This window comes from Amblyraja radiata, chromosome 9, assembly GCF_010909765.2.
Source record: "Amblyraja radiata isolate CabotCenter1 chromosome 9, sAmbRad1.1.pri, whole genome shotgun sequence".
Classification (NCBI taxonomy): Eukaryota; Metazoa; Chordata; class Chondrichthyes; order Rajiformes; family Rajidae; genus Amblyraja; species Amblyraja radiata.
In genome coordinates this window covers 22,826,555-22,847,348 of record NC_045964.1, presented here as the reverse complement: position 1 = coordinate 22,847,348, position 20,794 = coordinate 22,826,555, and the positions used below count along the sequence as shown (strand labels likewise).

The 20,794-nt window shown below is 42.6% G+C and overlaps 1 protein-coding gene across 2 annotated transcripts in view; it reads left to right on the top strand.

Moving 5' to 3' along the window:
* Nucleotides 1-13,180: 13,180 nt before the first annotated feature.
* sptb (spectrin beta, erythrocytic) overlaps nt 13,181-20,794 on the top strand; it is a 207,273-nt gene continuing 199,659 nt past the window's right edge. The window contains exon 1 of one of the 2 annotated variants that reach the window (XM_033026870.1): nt 13,181-13,315. The gene's annotated coding sequence lies outside the window, so the exon portion shown is untranslated. Of the gene's footprint in view, nt 13,316-19,176; nt 19,264-20,794 lie in introns of those variants that run through there. The other variant, XM_033026869.1, reaches the window with a different exon arrangement.

Below are 20,794 nucleotides of genomic sequence, written 5' to 3'. Positions count from 1 at the left end.
AAAGACCCAAGGTGCTGGAGTAAATCACCAAAAGTCATCTATCCATGTTCACCAGAGATGCAACCTGATCCGCTGAGTTACTCCAGTACTTTGTGCCCTTCTTAATATTGTGCGAATTCTTCGGATTTGGAAAGAGATGCTGTTGAAACTAAAAAATACCATTTAAGCTACAACTGGAATATTGCATTGTTCTGATCACCTTAGTTTGGAAGAATATGAAAGTATCAGAGACTGTGCAGAAAATATTTACTTAAATGGTTCCATGAATGAGAAACCTCTGAGCTCTGAGAAACAAAAATTGTTCTCCTTGGAGCATATAAGGCTGAGAGGACATTTGGTAGAGAGTATAAGATCATAACTGATTTAAGGTATGCAAAGGAAATCCCGCTGGTCCATCAGTGGATTGTTCAAGGAACAATAGATGTGGATTTAAAATTTTAGCCAAAATTTGCAAGAACAATTTTGGACTAAGAAGAGTTAAGATTTGGAGTTTGCTTCCTGCAGGGAAAGTCTCAAGAGAATCCATTAGGAATGTCAACGGATAAGCGAGTTTGGTATTCCGAAAAATGCAAGCAATCATGCGATTTGTCAAATGTCACTCACGATAACCATTCTCGGCAACTGTGCTGCTGCATGTTTACAGACCTGCGTTTCATCCGTAGTCAGGATCGAACCCGGGTCTCCAACACTGCAAGCGCTGTTGAATTGCTACTGGACCGTCCCCGTCCCCTCCCGAGTGTCCCATCCCTGTCCGGGGGCGGCCGGAGATGTCCAGGGTGACCCTGGACTGACGGGACACCAGCCCGTTGCAGTGGCGGACCAGGCTTACAGCCAGCGCAGAGAAGAAGCGCTAACTCCGCTGCTCCGGGCCAGTGTCCCGTCAGTCCAGGGCTGACGATTAACCCGGCGGAACAGGCAGAGTTGAGTTAGAGTTAGCGCTTCTTCTCCGCGCTGGCTGTAAGCCTGGGCCGTCACTACAACGGGCCGGTGTCCCGTCAGTTCAGGAACACTCGGGAGGGAACGGGGACGATCCACTAGCAATTCAACAGCGCTTGCAACGCCGGAGACCCGGGTTCGATACTGACTACGGATGAAATGCAGGTCTGTATTCATGCAGCAGCACAGCTGCCGAGAATGTTTATCGCGAGTGAACTATGACCTGGGCATGCGCAGTCAGAATACCAAACTCACTTATTGGCTACCACTTGCTAAAGAATAGCCTGCAGATTGGAGAAGAGCAGAGAAATAAAGTGAACATGATTGCTCTCTTGGTGAGGAGCTGAGTGATCTCCTCTGTCCTCATGATTCAATAATAAGGATCACTGTTGTTTCTCGGGAATGCTAAAGGTCAGCATCAAGCTTCAGAGGCAAAGTGAAGCTGGATGTGGATGAAAGTAACATTACTTTTTGTTTGTTGCATTATGATTCCTCAGCTCCAACTGGAATCTCAGATGGCTACAGTTTCTATTCTGTGCTTTGAGCTGACTCACAATTATTAGCAAAGCTACATCCATGTTGACCCCCTTTCCCCTGACTCGAGACTGAAGAAGGTTCTCACCGATTCCTTCTCTCCAAAGATGCTGCCTGACCCGCTGAGCTACTCCAGCATTTTGTGTCTATATTTGACCTCTTTGCCCTGCACTAATCCCATTTCCTCACATTAGGAGTGTATCCTTCCATGCCATGGCTATATGTTTGTCTGTTTAAATGGCTGGAAACATAGAAATTGTATCTGATTTCACGACTTTTTCTGGCTGCACGTTTCGGATTGAACCACGTGTGGAAAAGCCTGCCTCTAAAATCCCCTTTAAAAACTTTTGTCCTCTGAAATAGCTGGGCGCACTGAGTGGCAGTCGTATGTTGCAACATGTTCGGATGCAAAGAATTCCTCAGAGGCTGTAGTAAGTGTGCAGTAGGAATGAGATTAAGAAGAGGGTGATGGTCTATACAGACTCAGTTGGCTAAAAGGCGTGTTTCTATGCTGCATCTCTATAATTCTCTGATGTGGAATGAAGGGGTGGGAGTAATGAACAGGTGGGAAGGTGACATGGGAAATTAAAGCTCATGAGGCTTTCTTAATGCTATTTACCCTCAGAAGTTTTATCTGGCCAAACAGTAAGCTGGGTACTTGTTATTTAAAGCCCATGCTGAAATCATACTACATAGCATGTAAAAACAGCTCAAGAAATCCCTCAGGAAATTCTGACATTGCTACTTTGTTGCTACATTGTATTCCTGATCTTTATGGTTCTTGAGTGTTTATTTCCAAGATAGCAGGATGTGCTGAACAACTTGATGTGCAAACACCGAGGGCGGCATGGAGACGCAGTGGGAGAGTTGCTGTCTTACAGCGCCAGAAACCCGAGTTCGATCCAGACTACGCGTGCTGTCTGTACGGAGTTTGTATGTTCTCCTTATGAACACGTGGGTTTTCTCTGTATGCTCCAGTTTCCTCACACACCCCAAAGACGTACGGGTTTGTATGTTAATTGGCTTCCGTAAAAATTGTAAATTGTCCCTCATATGTAGGATGGTGCTGGTGTACAGGGTTCGTTCGTCGGCGCAGACTCTGGGCCGAAGGGCCTGTTTCCACCCTAAATCTCTTCAAAAAAAAACTTAAAGTCTGTTCCCAGTTATGGCAGGGATGGTTGAATTTTCAGCATTGGTCAGGCTGGTTGTGCCAAATTGGGGGACTAACAATGAGTGAAGAAATGTAATCCTGGCCGACAGGAATGAATAGGCAGCAGGGCACTGTCAAAGGAAACAGGAAATTGATGTCAGAGCCTACGCCTCTTAGTTCACCAGATATGATTTGAAATTAAAACCTCTCTGTCAACTTTTCATTCCATCAGAGTCAACATTTCTCTGCAACAGCTGTTCATGTGATGTTAGAATTTTTTTTAATCCATTGCCCTGCCTGAGTGTTGCTCTCCTAATACTGAACAACTCAATTGCATCCAGGCCACTTGTTTGGTCCCTGTTTTCTGTCCTCCAAAGTCCACAATCTACCACTGGGGAGGACTAAGGCAGCAGTTACAAGGGAACATCACTATATGCAGATATCCATTGTCATACACCATTGAAACGGGGCTTGCTGTCTCTCCCTTCGGGGGAATGCGACTTTTTTGTCGTATCCCCCTTCTCTGCCTCCGTCTGCGCTGAGGCCTAATGGCGGAGCTGGCGACCTCGAGACTCCGGAGGCAGCCAGTCAGGACTCACCCTGGGCTCGCTCCCGTGAGGGCGGCCCAGCTCGGGGCTGGAACGGCGCTCCCGTGAGGGGCTGTGACGCTCCCGTGAGGGCGGCCTGGCGAGGGGCTGAGACTCTCCCGTGAGGGGCTGTGGCGCTCCCGTCGGAGCGGCCCAGCTCGAGGGAGGAACGGCACTCCCGTCGGAGCGGCCCAGCTCGAGGGAGGAACGGCACTCACGTGAGGGCGATCCGGCTCGAGGGAGGAACGGCACTCACGTGAGGACGATCCGCCTCGGGGCTGGAACGGTGCTCGGGTGGCTGGGACGGCGTTCTGGCGGCGGTGACCTGAGTCCTGGGTTCAGCCGCGGGCCAGCGGCTGCGTCCGCTGGACTGGAGGGCGGCAGCTTCGACCACCCCGGGCCGCGGTGTTTGAGCCGGCCCGTTTGCGGGGTTCAGTGAGCCGCGGGACTGTTTGTGCCATCGCCCGGTGGGGAATCGCCTCAGCGCAGAGGGAGAAGAGGAGGGAAGAGACTGCAGCCCTAAGATTTTTGCCTCCACCACAGTGAGGAGGTGCTTGGAGGATGCACTGTGGTGGATGTTAATTTGTGTTTAGTGTTGTTTATTATTGTATGATTGTATGTATGACTACAGGCACAAAATTTCGTTCAGACCATAAGGTCTGAATGACAATAAAGGTATTCAATTCAATTCAATTCAATTCAATTGTGCCTTGGAAATATATTTCTGTTCCTGCATTGTCACTGGGTCTACACCCTGGACCTGCAATAACACTGTGGAGGACTTTCTATAGAAAGGCTGCAATGGTTCAGGAAGATGACTCACCACCACATTCCCAAAGGCAATTTGGGGATGATCAATAAATACTGGCCTTGCCAACAATACCAACAGCCCAACAAACAAATAAATAAGAACCCAGCAAACAAAAATCATTCTTTCTTTCCTTTGAAAGTGCAGTGGGATATTTGAAAGAAAACAGACACCCCATTCTGCCACCACCTCCACTCCTGTCCTCCAGGAACTAAGATGGACACTTTACTACTTTTATTGAACTGACGAGAATGCCTCAGCCAGCATCCACACATACACAACATCTCAGAAATCCAGAGAAATGCCAATTTTGGTTTTACAGTACCTTTATCATTTGATAGACAATTTTGACTCAGGCAAACAAACTATTTCCCCCATCTATATTTATAACCAATAAATTAACAATGAGAATAGAAATTCCATAAAACCCTCTTTTTTTTTCTACTGAGTAATTCCCCAGTAATTTTCTGGAGATTAATTTAAGCTTGCTGGAGGTTCTCAGCTAATTCTCCATGTTTCGCGACTTTAACTGAGCATATTTCCCATCTCCCATTGAGCCTTGGAAAATGCTCTGTGGTCAGCTCGGGAAGCAGGGCATGGCAACCTCGGCTCACGGAAGTGGAGGAATGGCCATCAATAGCAACAGATGGCTCATTTACAGTGGTCTTTGATTGAGGTGCTGGTACATCCAAGTCTATCCATTCCCATCCATTCATCATTATACTATTAGCATGAGCTGAAATTAGCTGTGATATTTCTGGTTATAGACATTAGACAATATGTGCAGGAGTAGGCCATTCTGCCCTTCGAGCCAGCACCACCATTCACTGTGATCATGGCTGATCATCCACACTCAGTACCCTGTTTCTGCCTTTTCCCCATATCCCCTGACTCCGCTATCTTTAAGAGGTCTATCCAACTCTCTCTTGAAAGCATACAGAGAATTGGCCTCCACTGCCTTCTGAGGCAGAGAATTCCACAGATTCACAACCCTCTGTGTGAAAAAAGTTTTCCTCATCTCCGTTCTAAATGGCTTACCTCTTTTGCTTAAACTGTGGCCCCTGGTTCTGGACTCCCCCAACATCGGGAACATGTTCCTTGCGTCTGGCGTGTCCAAACCCTTAATAATCTTATATGTTTCAATTAGATCCTCTCTCATCCTAAGTTGCAGACTATACAAGCCCAGCCGTTCCATTCCATCATTCCATTTTGTTTTAAAGTATGTATTTAATGTTCCTTTGTGTGTCTTGTGTGGGGGGTAGTGTGGGGGGGTGAGGGGGAAACCACTTCGGTCGCCTCCTCCATGGAGAGGCGACTTTTTCCAGGTCGCCTCCCCCGTGGCCTAACATCAAGGATCAGCGCGGCCTTTCCCGGAGACGCGCCCGGGGCTTCAGCAGCGGGCGCAGCGTGGACTCTCGGCGTGGAGCGGGTGAACCCTCGCTGGGGCTCGCTGGAGGGGAGCGCTCCGTTTCGCTGGCCCGGGGCAGCCGGCAGCCTGAAGTCGCAGCCTGAAGCTCCAGTCTGCAGAGCTCCAGCTGGTGCGGCGTCTACAGCCCGGGATCCCTCGTGGGGGACCCGGGGGAAGAAGAAGCCATCACTGCCGGCCCGCGGCCAACTTTAACTGCGGGGCCGGCATGCACTTACCATCACCCCTGGAGGTGAGCTTCGACCGCCAGCCCTGCAGTCTACAGTGCTTCTGGCTGCGGCGGGGACTTTAAATCTTGACCGCCAGCCTGCGGCCTACAACAACTTAAAGCCGCTGTCTCCGGTGAGGAAGAGCCGATCCTGGACTGACTCTGGACTCTGGTCCTGTCCACGGGGGGGAAATGGAGGAGGACTGGCCAAATTTTTGTGCCTTCCACCACAGTGTTGAATGCTGTGGTGGATGTTTGTGTTACATTTTGTGTGTTCTTTATTATTGTATCGCTGCTGACAACCCAATCCTTGCTGGGTCACTGCTCGTGCGGTCGACCGGTTGGTGCAGAGAGTAGCTTTGAATGTTTGTCTCTTCGTTGATTGTGTCCCTTTCTTTTTTTAAAAGCTACTGTAATGCGCCCTTTAAATTGCCCCTCGGGGATAAATAAAGTGCTTGATTGATTGATTGATATGACAGTCCCGCCATTCCCGGGAATTAACTTCGTGAACCTACGTTGCACTCCCTCAATAGCAAGAACGTCCTTCCTCAAATTTGGAAACCGAAACTGCACACAATACTCCAGGTGCGGTCTCACTAGGGCCCTGTACAACTGCAGAAGGACCCCTTTGCCCCTATACTCAACTTCTCTTGTTATGACGGCCAACATGCCATTTGCTTTCTTCACTGCCTGCTGTACCTGCATGCTTACTTTCAGTGACTGATGAACAAGGACCCCCCGATCTCGTTGTACTTCCCCTTTTCTCTCTTGACACCATTCAGATAATAATCTGCCTTCCTGTTTTTGCCACCAAAGTGTATAACCTCACATTTATCCACGTTAAACTGCATCTGCCATGCATCTGCCCACTCACCCAACCTGTCCAAGTCGCCCTGCATCCTTATAGCATCCTCCTCACAGTTCACACTGCCACCCAGCTTTGTGTCTGCAAATTTGTTAATGTTACTTTTAATCCCTTCATCTAAACCATCAATGTATATTGTAAATAGCTGCTGTCCCAGCACCGAGCTTTGCGGTATCCCACTAGTCACTGTTGGCCATTCTGAAAAGGACCCGTTAATCCCTACTCTTTGTTTCCTGTCTGTCAATCAATTTTCTATCCATGTCAGTACCCTACCCCCAATACCATGTGCTCTAATTTTGCCCACTAATCTCCTATGTGGGATCTTATCAAATGCTTACTGAAAGTCCAGGTACACTACATCCACTGGCTCTCCCTTGTCCATTTTCCTAGTTACATCCTCAAAAAATTCCAGAAGATTAGTCAAGCATGCTTTCCCCTTCGTAAATCCATGCGGACTCGGACTGATCCTGCTACTGCTATCCAATTGTGCTGCTATTTCATCTTTTATAACTGACTCCAGCATCTTCCCCACCACCGATGTTAGGCCAACTGGTCGATAATTCCCTATTTTCTCTCTCCCACCTTTCTTAAAAAGTGGGATAACATTAGCTACCCTCCAATCCACAGGAACTGACCCGGAATCTATAGAACATTGGAAAATGATCACCAATGCGTCCACGATTTCTAGAGCCACTGGGATGCAGACCATCAGGCCCTGGGGATTTATCAGCTTTCAGTCCCATCAGTCTACCCAACACCATTTCCTGCCTAATGTGAATTTCACCCTAGATCCTCTGGCCACTAGTATATCAGGGAGATTGTTTGTGTCTTCCTGAGTGAAGACGGATCCAAAGCACCTGTTCAACTCGTCTGCCATCTCCTTGTACCCCAAAATAAATCAGTCTTCAAGGGTCCAACTTTGGTCTTAACTAATTTTTGTTCCTCTTCACATACCTAAAGAAGCTATGTTAATGCTGTATCTGTTCATTTCAATAGCAACTGCTATTCAAACAACCCGATTTGCTATAAATCACTTTAAAATGCTGAAATGAAAGTGGTAAATGCTTTCTTTGCTATCCCATGTAATCACCTTACCCAGAATTAGAATCTCAGAATTCCAGAACAATTTTGGCATTTAATATTGGCTTCCTGTAACATGAGGATTCCTGCATCAAAATATATATCATTATTTGAAATACCCAATGGCTATGCCCAATTTCCAGTCTCTGATCGAATATTTCACAACAGGCTGTTTTCTATGCATAAAATAAATTAGACTGGCATGAACATTCTTTGTACATTGCAATATATAATCCTCTATTCACAGAAGCAATACCCTCTGGAAATTATTTCAAAGGAAATGATAATGTTTATTTCTACCCAAATGTATTTTAGGAAGAAACAATATCCCACAAGTATTACATCATTAATCTTTGTACTTGCTGGTTTTATAAATAATAATTTATATTTAGTTCTGTAATCCTCGGCCTAGCCTGTTGTTTCCGAGATGTCATTAATCTTTCATCTGATATTTCACTGCGCTATTATGCTTTTTCAGGGACTGATTGATGACCTGTTGGTGGGGATTAAACTAACCTGTTGAAATAGCATTTGAATGAAGTTAAAGGAAACCATACATCAGTAAATGACTCAAATATGAGTCACACCGTGCTCTGTAATTGATAAAACACCATGACTTGACTCAAGGGATCAAACATAACATTTTTTTAAATTTATGTAACATTAAATTTATACATGATAATCAAATCTGATGTTCCAATAAAAAAACATCACTCAATCATTCAGTGTTGTTTTTCTCTCCACAGAGGCTGCCTGAGCTACTGAAAGCTATCAGCCCACTTTGATTTCATTCAGATTTGTACTATTTTCAATCATCTTGTTTTTGGTGAAGATTATTTAAATGGAGAGTTGTTTTTGCAGAAGGCAATACGCAGAAAATTCAAATTATGTTTCTCTAGTTTTGTGTTTTTTTACACGCTCTCTGAGGAAGACAGCATGAAAGAATTAGGAAGTGATCAACCATGGTAAACTGACACAAGAAGGGTCTCGACCCGAAACGTCGCCTATTTCCTTCGCTCCATGGATGCTGCCTCACCTGCTGAGTTTCTCCAGCATTTTTGTCTACCTTCGATTTTCTAGCATCTGCAGTTCCTTCTTTAACCACTATCTCTAATGCTGATTGATGGTGGTGTTTGTCTGGAATCCCTACAATGTGGGCTTTTACCTCCCCCCACCTCCAGCCACAAACATTCACTCATGCTTTCAAACACACACACACACTTACACACACACACACATACCATCCTCAGCCCTCCAGTGCAAATAAAGGTATATCACACATGGTGAAGAATAACCACTGAAATATTTATACTATATTTATAATAACTGCTCTCAACACCTCAGAAGGTTCCATAGCATTTAAGTGCAATTGTTCTTAACATCAGCAAGATGACAAGGTTGTCAAAATGTGTAGGAAGGAACTGCAGATGCTGGTTTATACAGAAGATATGAATAAAATGCAAGTGTAGCTATTCCATATCTCTAGAGATGCTGCTTGTCCCACTGAGTTACTCCAGCTTTTTGTGTCTATCTTCGATTTAAACCAGCATCTGCAGTTCCTTCCTACACCTGGGTTTGATCCTGACGACAGGTCATCTATACGGAGTTTGTACGCTCTCCCCGTGACCGCGTGGGTTTTCCCCGGCTGCTCCAATTTCCTCCCACATTCCAAAGATGTACAGGTTTAATCTGGCTTCGGTAAAAATTGGAAATTGTCACTAATCTGTAGGATCATAGTTGGCACGGATTCAGTGGGCCAAAGGACCTGTTTCTGCACTGTATCCCTAAACTAAAATAAACTAAAAGTAAGAAAATAGGAGAAAATCAGACGCGATGCGGCTCAGCCTAGCATGACAACTGCTCTGCTCTTGACTGCCAGAACCTACAGAGACTGTTAAATACAACCTAGTATGTCACCGGCTCATCACGTCTTCCATCAGTCCATCTTCACAGCTCATTGCATCTGGTTTGCTTGGCACCCTTTTCTATCTTCTATCTTCTAAGAGAAGATATAGGAGCTTGAAAGCTTGGACAGATAAATTTCACAACAGCTTCTTCTCAAAACCTATCAGATTCCTGAACCGATCACCTCTTTCACACCCCATTCCTGATGGTGCTGCCACATACTGCTACTCTTAACTCTAGCACATTCAGCTGTTATGCTATTGTACTTTCTTTTTTTTTGCATTACTTGGGCTACATCTTGCACCATTCTTCTGTTTTGCACTGATCATATTTATTGTTACATTTACAGTATCGTTACTGTATACTATGTTTTAATTCCCTGAGCTTCCCATAGCACCCTGGCGTACAGGACAATAAACTATCAGTAACCTGAATCTAAGTCTGATCGAATGTAGGAAATCTCCACAAATTCTCTGAAGGTCCCACAAAAGCAATGGGATTTTAACTAGATCATCTGTATGAGTAAAGTTAACTGAGGGTTAAATATTGGTAGAGATTGGAGCTAACTCCTTTGGTCTTCTTTGGATTAAAGTCAATGGATTTCATAGATGTAAGAAAGCAGTCTGAAGAAGGGTTTCGGCCCGAAACGTTGCCTATTTCCTTCGCTCCATAGTTGCTGCTGCACCCACTGAGTTTCTCCAGCTTTTTTGTGTACCTCAGACATTTCTACACGTCAGCCAAAAGACAACAGTAGTACATTGGAGAATCAACCTAAATTTTTATGCAAAGTTTTGCATCTCTCCAACTGAGTTTGATAATGAACTTGGCATCCACCCATTTTGTCAGATTCCATTCTATCTAATAGGTCTTCTCAAGGTGAAAATGAATTTGATGTAGTCTGCTATTGAAAGGAGCCTCAGTTGAAAAATGAAGCTTTTTGCTCTGTGTGTTTTGCTGTGATTAAAGAAACAGACATTGTCAAAACTTCCCTTATAGATTCAACCAATATGAACATTGCCCATACAGATTAATATTTTGGCTTTGAATTCTTAATCAGGCCATGACCAAAATATTTTTCTCAGACTTTAAGTTGAAATTCTTTGCATCTTGCTTGAGATTCTTTCAGGAATTAAATACACATTAGGTGCAACCTTGCTTCAACCTTTCAGTGGTCTCCTCGACAGCACTGGAGATTATTTTGCAATTAATGGATTAAGGTAAAATAAATTTTTTGCATGAATGGTGTGATAAATTAAGTAGAGTATACGTGGTCCTCTCCTGCTCCCATTTCTCACGTTGCATTTAGAAGATTTCAATTGCTTACTTGAAAATTTAAATATTCTTTTTTTTTGGACAATCATGTCATCAGCCATCTAAATTGTCTATATTTTGTGTTATTCTCCCTCCATGATCATTATTTTTAAACTAAATATTCACAACAGTTTGAGTCACATGTATTTTGCAAAAAACAATAATTTTGATTATATTTTGAGTGGATGTTTCTGGATTAATTTATGGGAATTAAACATTAAATTCCTTCCATCTGGCATATAAATTCATGACAGTGAGATTTAAAAATCATGTTATATTGTGAATTCTTGTGTGAATGGGATTAGTTTGTTATTTGGATACAGGCTATTTAAAAAAATTATCCTTTTCTTAAGAAATTGAATCTACAGGACATTGTTAATGGGAAAGTAGTGGGCAGAAAGGCATGTCATGTGTGGTTTGAAGAGCAAAAACGTAGTTTACAATGCCAAAATTGAAAAGTTGAGGAAAAACAAGGTGTACAGAGTTGCTTATTGGTTACAATCTGAGGAGTATGATGATCCTACTGATTATGATATGCCAATGTACCAGCTAGCAACTGATCTTCTCCACAAAGACTTGGTCTATTGCTAGAAATTGTAATTTATTTACCTATCTGTTACAGACTTACAGCATATTATACAATAGTATTAAAGTTCTGATCTTGAGAATATCACATTTTTGAATTTTCAAGGCAGTCTGGGTGTTTATTACTATATCCGTCACAACGGTCAATTTTGTAATTAGCTACAATAGGTGATTAACTAATTATATGCTTTAATTTCAGGTCATCCAAGTAAGATGTTTTATATTTGTTTCAAAATGCTTCAATCTATAATAACTGAAAATTTCATTCAGTTATCTTAATTTGTAAGACAGTTTTGGGCTTTTAACTGTCCTCGATCACAGCTTTTGTGTTGTCAATGGAAAAGCAATAGGGAACAAGATGCCAATTCCCGAGTATGAAAATGGCCATAACGTTTTTAATACTGAAGATATGAAAGTGAATTAGGTGTCAAATTAAACTTCTTTTTATGCTTTATCTGATGGGATAAATTGCAGACTTGATTTTTAAAATCTCAAAATGTTGTAACATTCCTATTATTACCATTTGACAAACTGAGATTGTTTTCTCTGGAGTATCGGAGTCTGACGTTAGACCTGATAGAAGTATGTAAGATTATGAGAGAGATAGTGATAGGGTAGCCAGTCAAAACCTTTTTCCCAGAGTGGGAATATCAAAGAACTAGGGTTAAGGTGCGAGGATCTACGTTTAAAATAAGACGTGCAGGCCGATTTTTAAAAACGGTATGAATGGTGCTTGGAATGCACTGCAGGGGTGGTGATGGAGGCTGATATGATATGAATTTAATAAACTTTTCCATAGGCACGTGGACGTGCAGAGAATTGAGGGAAATGGACCACAGATCATATTAAATGGAATAGGAAATTAGTTTAACTTAGCATCATGTTCCGCACGGACTTTGTGAGCTTGGACTGTTCTATGTTTTGGACGACAGATGGCACAATGGGCTAAGTGTTCGGCTGGCAACCGGAAGGTAGCCGGTTCGAATCCCGCTTGGAGTGCATACTGTCGTTGTGTCCTTGGGCAAGACACTTCACCCACCTTTGCCTGTGTGTGAATGTGTGTGAATGTGTGTGAGTGATTGGTGGTGGTCGGAGGGGCCGTAGGCGCAGATTGGCAGCCACGCTTCCGTCAGTCTGCCCCAGGGCAGCTGTGGCTACAGAAGTAGCTTACCACCACCGAGTGTGACTGAGGAGTGAATGAATAATGCGATGTAAAGCGCCTTGAGTATTAGAAAGGCGCTATATAAATCCCATCCATTATTATCATTATTATTATTATGTTTTATGTATCGGTATTGTATGTTGCGGTCGCCTAATCTTCTCTAACCCTCCCTTAGTTCAGCAGCTGAATCACCTGGTCAAATGAGGTGATAGTAATAGTCTGTGGTGCCTTTGCAGGGTAAAGGTAGGATACTGCAACGGGGAGTCAATAAAAGTGTTTGCGTCCATTGAAACTCATGGGGACCAGCAACAAGTTGTGAAGCGGTGAAACCCTCCTGCCTCCCAGGAAGGTGCGCGCTCCCGGGGAAATGATGCGCGCTCCCGGGGAAACGATGCGCGCTCCCGGGGAATGGGGCGCGCGCTCGCGCCAGATCCACACTCGATACCAAAGATTATAATCTTTGCTCGATACGAGTTCGAGCGCTCGCGCAGTTGGTACGCGCGCACCCGCTGCCTTCCAGGGTGACGCGCGCGCGCCGCGTGCACGCGATGGTCGCGAGCGCGCGCGGCTGTGACATTGGGTCGGGGTTGCTCGGTTATTTTCCTCGTTACTTGAACAAACTCGATGCAGATCGGGTGCCAGTAGCTCCTTCCCAAACCCTTCCCCTTCAAAGTTCATTGAAGGACAGAGAAGAGAGCAACTCCCTCCCTCCCTGTATTTTCATTTGAGTAGAAAACTGACTTCACTTGCCAGGAAAGGTAGGACTTAATGGTCACACGTTTTATTAGATCTAGCTTGACCAATGCAGTCTTTATACCTGCTGGCTAGTTCAGCATTGCAAGCAATTAGTTGTTGGCAAATTAGTTGTTTGTAAATTAAAGCAATTGCAATAATAGTATTACAATATCCTTGCATGAAAAGTGAGTGGCTTTGTTGATTGGTGTCCCGGTTGACCGTCAGTAAGTTATCTTACACAGGAGCATTGTAATAGTTTGAGAGATATTTTTAGAAACCACTTTAGTATTTTCATGTCATGTCCATTTCATTTTCTCACAATTCATTAGTTTGAGTTCAGAGAAATGTCCTTAAATTTATGAATAACTTGTTTCACCTGTTGAAAAGCATGGACTAAAAATATTGGAACATCGACCTGACTGGTGTAAACTTTAATGTGTCAGGAATTGTTTACAACTGGCAAATAGTTGCTATTTTATTTGTCACAGGAGAACTGTTCTGTCTTTTGTGTGTGAACCAGTGTTTGTGCCTGCATAATTGCATGATAATCAATACCATTTGTAACTCCACGAATCAGGAAGCAGCCCATATTTGTGTGGAGCAAGACCTGGACAACATTCAGACATGGGCTAATTCATGGTAAGAGACAGTAAATGTTTCACATCTTGCCTTCAAAGTTCTTTCCACTATACTCTCTGAGTGCAGCTTCAGCAACACGCGAGAAACTCCCCAACATCCAGGACAAGACAGCCTATTTGATTGGTCCTAGGTAGACAAAAATGCTGGAGAAAGTCAGCGGGTGAGGCAGCATCTATGGAGCGAAGGAATAGGTGACGTTTCGATTCGAGACCCTTCTTCAGACTGATGTGGGGGTGTGGGGAACGGGAAGAAGAAAGGAAGAGGCAGAGACAGTGGGCTGTGGGAGAACTTGGGAGGGGAAGGAAGGAGAAAGCAAAGACTACCTGAAATTGGAGAAGTCAATGTTTATACTGCTGGGGTGTAAACTACCCAAGTGAAATATGAGGTGCTGCTCCTCCAATTTGCAGTGGGACTCTGGCCATGGAGAAAGCACAGGACAGAAAGGTCGGAGGGGGAGTTGAAGTGCTGAGCCACCGGGAGATCGGGTTCGTTAATGCAAACTGTGCGGAGGTGTTGGGCAAAGTGATCGCCAAGCCTGCGCTTGGTCTCACTGATGTAGAGCAGTTGACACCTAGAGCAGTGGATGCAATAGATGAGGTTAGAGGAGGTGCAGGTGAACCTCTGCCTCACCTGGAAAGACTGCTTGGGTCCTTGGATGGAGTCAAGGGGGGAGGTAAAGCGACAAGTGTAGCATTTCCTGCGGTTGCAAGGGAAATTGCCAGGGGTGGGAAGGGTGGGAAGGGACGAATTGACCAGGGAGTTACGGAGGGAGCGGTCTCCTCCAACGCAGCGCCCGAGCATCCTCATGGAGCATCCTTGCAGAGAATTCCAAAGAGTCACTGCTTTCTTGGTGAAGATTTTTTTTTTCTCTATCCTGAATGGTTTACCCTTTTTTTTTACAAGACTGTGACTCTTGATCCTAGACTCCTTAGCTTGGTGAGACATCAACTCTTCAAAGTTTGCGATGTTAAGTGTAGGTATATCCACTGAAGCAAATTGGGGTATTAATTAAGTTGCAAATTATTAGTTTTAGTTCTCGCTTGCATACTCATATAATGCCAAGCTACCAGTATAACAGGCTACCACAGGAGAAACATTTTGACATGTCTAAACTTGGACATCCTAAGGACAATTTGTAACTGAAAATGCTATTGCAGCACAAATTGTTATTTAATGGATTAAAAGCAATAATACACCAATTTAAAAATAACAATGTAAACACCAATCTAGCAAAACACTCTAGAATTTATTTCATTGCTCTGATCTGATATGATGCGAAAACAAACAAAGCACTAAAGGCAAGAAGTTGTATTATATCCATTGGCTCTCCAATGGTATGGAGAGCTGAAAAAATAATGAAAAACACAGACTTGCACTGCTCTTCAGTCCTCTGATTTGCATTGACTAAAACTCTGCAGCAGAATATATTTGTTTTCCACTACTTCCAAAAATATTTATTCGGCATTCAAATCTTAATATCTGCGGGTTTTTAAATGCATCTTTTCACATGAGCTGAAGAACTACAGTATATAGTGAAAGGGATTAGAAGAGGCATATTTCTATTTCAAGCATTTCACTGCCTAAGCATAATTGGGGTTGGGGAGGAAAACTGGCAACAGGAAGTGTGGATTGGAATGAATTTCCAATTTAAAATAGACATTGCACATGAATTTTTCATTGGCCTTAATCAATTTTGAGCGACATGGTAATTTCTTCATTTTTTTCTGCTAATTTGGTTTTTAAATTATAGAATGTATTTTAAGAAAATTTTAGCTTCCAGTTTTTTTATCTCCTATCTGTTCTGTGTGTGTGTCTGCGTAGTGGGTCGCTGTGTAATGGGTGTCTGTGTGATAGGTATCTGTGTAATGGGTGTGTGTAAAGGGGCTGTCCCACTTGGGCGACCTAATTGGCAAGTTTAGAAGAGTTTTAAAAAATGACATGTTGAAGACCTCCTTCGACTATGTAGAAGACCTCCTTCGACCTCCTTTGACTATGTTGAAGACTAGCTACGACTAGCTATGACTAGCTATGACTAACTTTGGGAAAATTGGACACCGAATAGTGGAGAATGAAGACAACCTCCTTCGATCTTCGACTACCCTCGATTACCTACGACTAACATGCCGACCTACTACGACCTACTACGACTAAACCTACGAGTAAAAAAACTCAATTTTTCTTCCATGGCAACCTTTTTTTACTCGCGGGCATATTTTAACATATTGAAAAAAACGCCGCGACCTAGCTGAGGTTTCGAGTACGCGGAGACCACTCTCGAGCATGAAGGAGAGTTACGTAGACCTCCTACGACCTCGTGTCAACCATGCTGTGAGTATGAGTTGAGGGCAAACTCGCCAGAACTCGAAGGAGCTGAAAAATTGCCAAGTCTATTTAAAGCAAGGTGTTATACTTTAATTTGAATATTTAACCGGGCAAAAAGAGAGAAATAGTTTTCCTGCAATGATGTTTTCAAATATGTCTTGTTCAAAGTGGGAGCACAAATGGGTAATCAGTTTCTGAATCCCAACAGCGCTCTGGCTAAAAACTAAATTATGTACATATTTTACTACAAGATTTATTCTGAATGTAAAGTGTGCATCAAGTTAAAACTGTAGCTCAAATTTGGAGTCACGGTTGGAAGACTGGAGTGCAAACTACCCTGATATTTTACTCTTCACAGAAGGCTTGCTGTTGGTTACTGTGCAGCAAATATTTACACTGAGACAGGTAAAACATCACATCATATAAAGATTTCATTGCATAAGCACATTGTATTATCTCATGGCATTTGATACCAGTTTGAGTTAACAAATCATTCTCAGTATTGGAATAGTTTTTATTTGTTTTCCCTCAATCATATCTGTACAGATGCCCCAAAACTCTTTCAACAATTGGCTTAAATTAAAATGAGTTCCAATTTTAAAACTTACTTGGGGAGAAATTGATTTACACAAACAATTGGACAGAGATGAGTAGTGTATTTCATACCCAGGCATTTGAACCCTGAGAAATTTCTGGTAACTTTGTGCTACTTACCAAAATACAGTGTTGATACATCCCTCCAATTTCTGACCGTTTAGTATAGTTTTGAGATACAGTGTGGAAACAGGCCCTTCGGCCCACCGGGTCCGCACCGACCGGCAATCCACGCACATTAACACTACCCTACACACACACTAGGGAAAATTGTTTACATTTACACCAAGCCAATTAGCCTACAAACCTGTAGGTCTTTGGAGTGTGGGAGGAAACCAAAGATCTCAAAAAAATCCCACGCAGGTCACGGGGAAAACGTTCGTTGAGAGGATCGGACCTGGTTCTCTGTGCTGTAGGACATTAGCTCTACCACTACGCCACTGTGCCGCTCCAAATTTTACACTGAAACAGTGTAAGGTCTGGTGTGGCAAACACAAATGGCAATCAAACTGAGGACAATGCTACTTCAAAGGGGAAATGCTTTGTGGCGGAAACGCTGCTGAACATCATTGCAGACAGATTGGAGTCCAATTGAGAAAGGGTGGCTGATCAGGCCTAGAGACTGAAAAGATGGGGACAACCCAAATCAAAAGTTTGAAAAGTAGATTATAAATAAAAATAGAGAGAACATATTTATTTAATTATTAAAATATTTGAACCAACATGTAAAGGTAGATGATGTGTTGAGGCTGTAGGTCACATCATTGTGATCCAGTGCACCCACATCTGCTGAAGTGTTTGCAGTTCATGAAATTTGACTCAGATGATAGACTAGACCCTTGACACTGCTTCAGGGAGGGGGAAAGTTACCTGGACACTTTATTCAGGAGTTAGCCATACTCTATGGGATCCGTTCTGTAGATTTAGCCAGCAGTGATGGGCAAGTGATGGAGGCAAGGGGTAATTCAAATTGGCAGAGGAAGACAGAGTGTGGCAGTGATAGAGGAAAAGATAATCATAGCAATAGGTGATCTTTGCAGTTGGAAGTATGGATCCATAAGATTGTGCTGGCTGCCCATTGCTGGGTTCATGAAATCTTCTTTGGGCTAGAGAGGAATGGTTGGGGGAGAAGAAAGAACGGTACCACTCCTTCTCAACCCCATATGCTTGAAGCTCTCCATGGCCTGAGTTTCAGAATTCACTCCAATACTGGTCAGTTCAAGTGAAGCTTGACCCATTATCCAAATCGCCAATCATTGAGTCATGCATTCAACTCTTTAAACATGTAGTATCTGAACTGTGACCCGATAGAAGTGCATTCAATTAGGAGAGGCTTAGATAGGGTTAGTTGCCAGAATCGTTTCCCCAGCATGGGCATGTTAAATGATAGAGGGCATAAGTGAGAGGGAGAAAGTTTACAGGTAATAACGGAGGTAATTTCTTTTCACACAGAGAGTGCCGGGTAGGTGCTGTCAGAGATGGTGATGGAAGCAGATAGAATAGCATTGTTTAAGAGGCATTTAGACTGGCACATGAACAGGCAGGTAAGGGAGGAATATAGGCCATGTGCAGGCATTTAGGATTAGTTCAATTTTGGCATTGTGGTCGCCACAGACATTTTGTGCTGAATGGTCTGTTCCTGTGTTGTACCAAAGGGTTCTGACCCAAAACCATCTATTTTTCTCCAGAGATGCTGACTGACCCACAGTTACTCCAGCATTTTGTCTATCTCCGGCATAAACCAGCATCTGCTTCTACCTTCCTTCCTTCACATTTTGCAGTGTTTTATATTCTGGGTTTTTTTGCCGAGTAAGCCTTTATTGACTAGGTATTTTCAAGGTAAAAATAAGATTTGCAACATGCAAAGTGAGAATTGTTTCTTTCACAGAAAGTCACGATTACTGCATTTGCAAGTTGCATTTCCTACTATTCAAAATTGTTCTTTTCATGGATGAAACAAATATGCAAATGTTTGTCAAAACATTTTGGGTTTTTTATAGTGGGTGTGGAATACTCTCAATATTCTCTGTTCTCTCCCAATAGAAATGTAGCATTAAAATCTAGTTTGAGAAAAGGGAAAGAGGGAGCAGTTTCTTTTGCTTCATTAGATTATGAATTTAATGTGTACAGAGGAACTCCTTTCTGTGAATCTAGAACAGCAATTGCCAACGCCTTCAGTCTTATCATCAAGCAATTGTGGACCTCCCCACTTATCAAGGAGGACAGCTTTCTGTAATGACATCGACAGAAGTAGTGAATTCCTCTATATTTCCATCTCAGAATTACTTTTTGGTGACTGGCTGATGCAATCTCTACAAGATGAGGGGAGACCTTAGCTGTTGCACTTTGCAGGACATTATATGACCATTTTTACTTTCAACTCTAATAACCAAAGTTGCTCTCAGGTCACCTTAACGTAAGTAAAAAAAACACATTAGCTTCAAAATTATATTATAGAATATGTGCACTTGCAAGTTGATCTGAATTATTTTACAAGTTAAGCAGATGCAGTAACCTGCTTAAGATAAATGCATTACAATTTTTAAAAACAGTGGCCAGAGGAATTAAAGATTGTTCTGGCATTCAAAGACATAATTTGAGAACTAATGTGGTTTAATTTATTCTTGTTTTATATGCATCTATGCATGATTGTAAACTATATCATGGTTTTTGTCTATGTTTAGAAAGATTTGAAATAAAGATCTTATAGAAAGACTTATTTACCTGGTGCGTAGGTGAACAGTATTATCTGGAGGGAGATGATGGGAATGTGGGAAAACAAAGAAGGATTACAATAAATGCTAGATGGTCAGTATAGATTTGGAGGGTTGAGAAGCCTATTTCCAAGCTGTGTGACCCTATGAGACTTTTATTCCCCTTGAGGGACGAGCCACACAATGCGAATGTTGGCTTGTACTGCACACTAAAGTTTGTTTAAAATAAACAGGTAAAAAATGTCTGCATGCCGTGTGCACTTGATCAAATGTATCTAAGTATACACGTCGCAATCCACCATCAAATTTATTACCTCAAAGTTTTGGTTTAAAATATCGCCTTAGATTCTAAATGCAAAAGTTACAAAAGTGTGCCATCACAGTTTTTACACATTTCATTGAAAATAAGAGTTAATTCAGTGGAAGATGTAATCTCTTCTTCTGTTTTGTAACAGTATTTGTGCGGATTTGGCTGTGCAAGGTGACTCAAGGTAAGTCAAAACCTACATAAGCTGTAGTTTATCAGCTAATTACATTATTACAAGGTTTGACGTAGCTTTGCATTGTGTTCTCCATCTGAGCATTCCAATAAAAATATTAAAAGTCCAATTCTTTTACAACCATAGTAGCTTGGCTCCAAATGAATCGAGCGCAGGTCAGCTAGAAAAGCTCATTCAAAAAACATTCAAATTTAGGTAGATTAAATCTTGATTGAAAAGTCTTGCTTCTGAGTTATTTTTAAGTACACTACCACATAAAATATCACACACTTTGCATGTATAACAAAACTCCAAATCGGCACCATTTCCTTTCTTCCAGCTTCTTTATTTTTGTGAAGGGTACATGATACTGAAGTAGAGACTTGAGGGAGCAGTTAATACTTTGCCAACATTTAATCCTCATGTCAGATCTAAGTCACTGAAGACATGGAGCACAGTCTGAACCTACCTAAGTGAGAACCATAATTAACATTTCCCTTCCCTCAAGACTTAAGCCAATTATCAGTGAAGGATTAAAATTTCGAGCAACTATACAAATTTCATGTTGGACTACATTCAATCAATTGCATTATTATTCCTTCTCACTAAAAGGAAAAAAATCAGGCAAGATTTGAAGCTTATAGGCCAGTGCCTTCTTGCCTCAGGTTGGCTTAATGTGACCATTGAAAGAGCACGACAGTAAGTAATGTCTTCAAATTGTGAATTCATGAAGCTGATTTCTTAAACCATGCAA